The 5,252-nt window shown below is 32.4% G+C and overlaps 1 pseudogene; it reads left to right on the top strand.

Annotated features, from left to right (window-relative positions):
• Positions 1-4,352: 4,352 nt before the first annotated feature.
• LOC127904535 (14-3-3-like protein B) lies at positions 4,353-5,045 on the top strand (annotated as a pseudogene).
• The last annotated feature ends 207 nt before the right edge of the window (positions 5,046-5,252 follow it).

Below are 5,252 nucleotides of genomic sequence, written 5' to 3' on the forward strand. Positions count from 1 at the left end.
TTCTATCGATAACAGTGTTTTGAGTGTGGTAGCAGTTGTTTTTTAAAGTGTTATTCGCTCAGAAATATATAAAAGTAATTTTTTTTAAAAAAATTATTTTTAACATCAACACATCAAAACGATCCAAAAATACATAAAAAATTTCAAACAATTTTTTTTTAAATCACAAAACACGGTTTCAACCGCAAAAATAAACGGTTCTAGCAAGCCTGATCGTCTGCTGGTAATTTTTGTTGTTGTAATGGCGGCAATTAGAATGGCCGAAGATTTAAAATGGTGTTTGCAAACATCTAAAATAAAAGAAAAAAAATGTATAGTTTATAGCCTAAATTATTTGAAGAGTAATTTTATCAGCTTGTAACTTAAGAAAAGAAAGAAAAAAGAGTGCTACTGCATAAATAACGAGTGCGAATAGTTGTTCCCATATACAACTGGGGATTTTTGGTCGGGAAAAGGCAATGACAACTTTGTGCTTCTCTCCTTGGGTAGAGGGAATGATATAATTTTATCTTTAAAATAAAATAAAAATAATCTCTCTTAGCTTGCATCTCTATGCTAGAAAATAAACCCCAAGAAACGATCTCTCCATGGTAGAAACCGGAGCTTAAATTGCAACGTCTTGGTAGCTCCTGCTCTCAGGTTTCAAAGTAAAGCTGGATATCTCTAGGTGGTAAAAGCATGCCGAGATAAAGCCATATAACTTCCCCTGTCATGTGAATTTCTTTCAAGTTACAAACCCTAAAAGACTAGGGTTAAACACATGGTCCGAACTGAAAATGGCATCTTGCAGAAATCTGAAAGCAGGTTTTCTTTAACTAGAAGGGATGTTGACAAGGCCATAGCATAATGGCTCTGCAAAATTATTGTAATTTTGTGAACAGGGAAAAGAGTCTGGTAGGTTAAGTGACATCAATCAACACCAACTTCCTTAATTAAATTATCATATCAACTTTAATATAAAAAAATAACTTAACTGGTCAAGTTATAAATTTATTTTATAAAAATAACCCGTTCAAATATCAGAAACATTAGAGTCACTGAAAACTTACATGGTCATTAACTTCACGACCTGTAAAATTAGTTGAAATACACATAAATTAACCCGGATACTCTTATTAATAAAAAAATGAATTTAGCATATCAACATAATCTTCGATTATTGTTGATTTTGATTAGTTGCGAGTTTTGGTCTGTTTTAATGTCCACTATATCAAGATCTGAAAAAGGGAGATTTGTGATTTAATAAGAAGCCTAAGATGCCTTGCCCAAGGACCTCCAAAAGCCTAAATCACTAGTCTTTTTCTGTGGCCATCACTGGCTGGGTTGGGTTGGTAAGTAGCAAAAGGCCTCATAATTCCCAATCTTCTCAGGACATAATCATAATTAAGTCCCTATCAGCCCCACAAATCTATCCTTACTAACTGTCTTTCAATCATTCTCTCTCTTTTTTTTTTTTTTTTTTTTCGAGAATCCTCTCTCTCAAAACATATCTTGAATTCCATCTAAGTTTTAAATAATTGCGTTTCATTCATCATAAGAAAATGTGATACATCCATAAACGGCTTCAAATCTCGCATGTCTATAGATGTATTAGAAAATTCCATGTGACATCTAATTACAAAAGCACCAGAAGTCCATATTAAACATTCTATACATCTTATGGACGAGCATGATCCACGATTCATTGTTTTTTGCACACTAGACAAGTTTCATACACGCTGACTACTCTTGTCTGCTTATCTAATTAGGAAAAATAAAACATATCTTTTTGCTTTTAAAGAATAAAATAAAAAACACTCTCTCATTTGGCTCGAAACTCACTCTCACCATCACCAAAGTTTTTATCAGGATTAAAATATGTATATGCACTACCACTGAATTCATGAAAGGGATTAAAATTAATTATTTTGATATCTAGCTCCGTTAATTTCCACTTTGAGGGGCTGACGTCATGAGACATTCTTGAGTAAATAGTTGATTCTGGAGTATAATCAGAGCAGGTGAGCCTGTTGTATTAGACAATTACGAGCCACTTGGTGACCAAAAATGGCAAAGGGTCCCCACCACCATTTCAGTCTCCTATCATTGTCGGTCACCAGCATCTCCCATTCAGATACCTATAAACCACCGGGGTTAAATTGTTAGGGGGGTTTTTGGTGTCACTTTTAGTTCAAAAGTCTCTCCTCGGCTCACTGGTGCAACTTCTCTAGGACAAGACCACAGAGAAATTGCATATTGTTGGCACCCGTATATATCGCCTAAGATGGAAGGAAAAAAAGTCCAAAAAAAACCAAACACACTACTTGGATTTAAGATCTTTCATCGTGTTAGTTTGAGGTTGGACAATCGAATCTTATATCGATTCAAAACTGTGATTGAATTTAGGTGGACTTGCATCACATCATCATCATTATTATATTATTATTATTATAGGATTAGATCGATACTGTTAGCATGCATTTGTTAGCTTGAAAAATAACATTTCAAATTCTCACTCAACTACATTTAAATCAACTGAGAGATGTATGAAAAAGAAACCCTTAAAGTTAAAATATGCAGACATTCCATAATACAGTTCGGTATAGATTTTAAGCTCATGAACACTCCTCAAGGCTTTCTCCTGCATCATTGGAATGTTCTAGCTCGAGCAACTATGAGTGATCCTGCAAGCCAATTGCTACTCCAGTCTCTTCTTCAGTTAAGCTTGGTACTCGTGTGGGTGATTTCTTTCCTGAATGTACAAAGTATCGCCAGCTTGTTAGTGCTGACTATGATCTCCACTTCTCTTGTTAATCCTCTCTTTAGGTTCATACCTTCATGGACTCTGACTAGGCTGGTAATATTGGTGCTCGCAAATTCACTAGGGAATTTGCCATCTGTTTTTGGCTCTAATTTGATCTCTTGAAATTTTATTAACCAATGTAATGTATTGTGGCTCAATCTCTTAAGACGTGGGTTAACATGGGCCTAGTTTTTCTAGATGTTGATCTTCGTAAAGTACTCTATGATTATCCTTATTGTAAAACAGTAATAGGTGCCCTTAAAACATAAGTAGAAGAAGAGTTAAAAAACATGGATACAGGTCTAGTCATGCTTCGATAGAAAGGTGTTTCCATGAGAAATAACGTGGAGGTTTGTGCCTATTTTATGGATGTAGAGATGGGTTACCTAAATAGTCTTAATTAATTTTTTTTTATGTTTTAAATTGTTTTAACATGTTGATATTAAAAATAATTTTTAAAAATAAAAAAATATTTATTTTAACTAATAAAAACAAGTTTTGTAGAATTAATGTCCGTGTATGAATAATTAATAAATAAACACTTGTGTCAAATGTAAAATGTCAATATTTGAAAGGAATTAATATATAGAATTAGACTAATTCTACCATGTGTCTATGATACCTCTCAACTAAGCCATTTCGTTTATGAGTGTAGAAATCAACACATAATTCGATTAATAATTCTAAAAGATTTTGAAATGGGCCACAAAATTCACTACCGCAGTTAATTTGAACCATTTTTATTTCAGAATCAAAGTAGAGCTCATATATAAATTGAAATTAAACAACAACATCAAACATATCTGATGTGCAAGAGAGAGGGTAAAAGCAAATAAATTTGCTGGAATGATTAATAAAAATTATATATTATTAGTTATTGCCATCAACGGATTCGATAGGGGAAGGAGTGGAGATCACTCTAATGCATGAGATAATGACAATCAACTTGATTTTTCCAAGGGACATGACTGACACTGAAGATTAAAAGACTTAGATTTGCATGGCAGTGCATTATTCTGAATTATCTAGCAAAGAATTTTTAAATACGGATGACCAAGTATAGATGCCCAATGTTTGGAGGAGCACGTTCACCTATCAATTCATAAAGACAAGAACTTGACCCAAATGACCACGACTAGACATATCGACGTCCATCTTTACTCTCCCATGTAAAAAATGTGATTTTTCAAGTTAGCTTGATTACTATGATATATAATGTACCTTTCTCATTCTCTTCACACAGCAAATAATAAGAGTGTTTTCTCTCTGTTTTTTTATTTAATGGAAAACATGGTATCGAAATTAGGTTTTTGAAATTCTTAAACCCCTAATTTTTCCCCTATTGTTGTCATTTTTTTAAAAAAGTCTTTGAATTCTAAAAAAAAAACAAACACATCTCAAAGAGAAACATACAAATTTTATGTGTGATTTTCTATAAAAACTAGAAAGATCTAAACATTTTGTAATTTGTCAAAGCATTAATTTAGAGATCCATCCAGTTTTAATCAAATACTTTGATCGGAGTCGATCGTGGTCCAATTGAGCTAAAATTTTGTAGGAAATTTAGGAGATGATGTTATACAATTTGAATGGTAAAGATTGAATTGCAGCAAACTAACTAGTGTTTCTAGCCATGAACAATAATTGTGATTTTGCTAATCATACAAAGGGGAAGAGAAAACTATTCTCGTTGTTTTATGATTGATTTTGGTATCCTAAATTAGAGAGAGAGACAGAGAGTGAGTGAGAGAGGGATAAAAAAAATATAAACATAGATTCATCAAATGATTGCAAGAACTTTATTGACATTGCTAAACTCGCTGAGCAAGTTGATTGCTATGATGAAATGGTGGATGCGGTGAAGAAAATGCTGACACTTAATGTTGAATTAACATTAAAGGGGAGACACTTATTCTTTACTGGTTATAAGAATGTGATTGGTGCGAGGAAAGAATAATTGAGAATCTTGTTATCAATTGAGTAAAAGGAACAGTCCAGAAGAAATGAAATCAATGTGAAAATGATCATAAAATTTAGAAAGAAGGTGAAAACAGAGTTAACTAGCATCTGTAATGATATTAAGATTGTGATTTTTGAGCATTTCATTCAATCATCTACAATTAGAAAATCTTGTGTGTTTTATCAAATGATAAAATGTGATTATTATGAGTATTTATCATAAATCAAGAGTGATAATAAGAGGAAAGAGGAGGATGATCGGTCACTTAAAGCATATGAGATTGCCACAACAACTGCATACTGAACTAGGCTCAACCAATTTAAGAATAATAATACATTAAGAAGTCTATTTATAAATGCAACAATTCTAATTAGATAAGTCATTCCAAAAGTTTGTAAGTTTGTGTTATGTGCTTGTAGAATATCTAGAATAGTTAGGTCATATAATGATTTGTTAAAAAAGAATTTCAAGAAAACATGGTCTATAACAATTGTTAAAATAAAGACATAA

Source organism: Populus trichocarpa, chromosome 17 (genome assembly GCF_000002775.5).
Source record: "Populus trichocarpa isolate Nisqually-1 chromosome 17, P.trichocarpa_v4.1, whole genome shotgun sequence".
NCBI lineage: Eukaryota > Viridiplantae > Streptophyta > Magnoliopsida > Malpighiales > Salicaceae > Populus > Populus trichocarpa.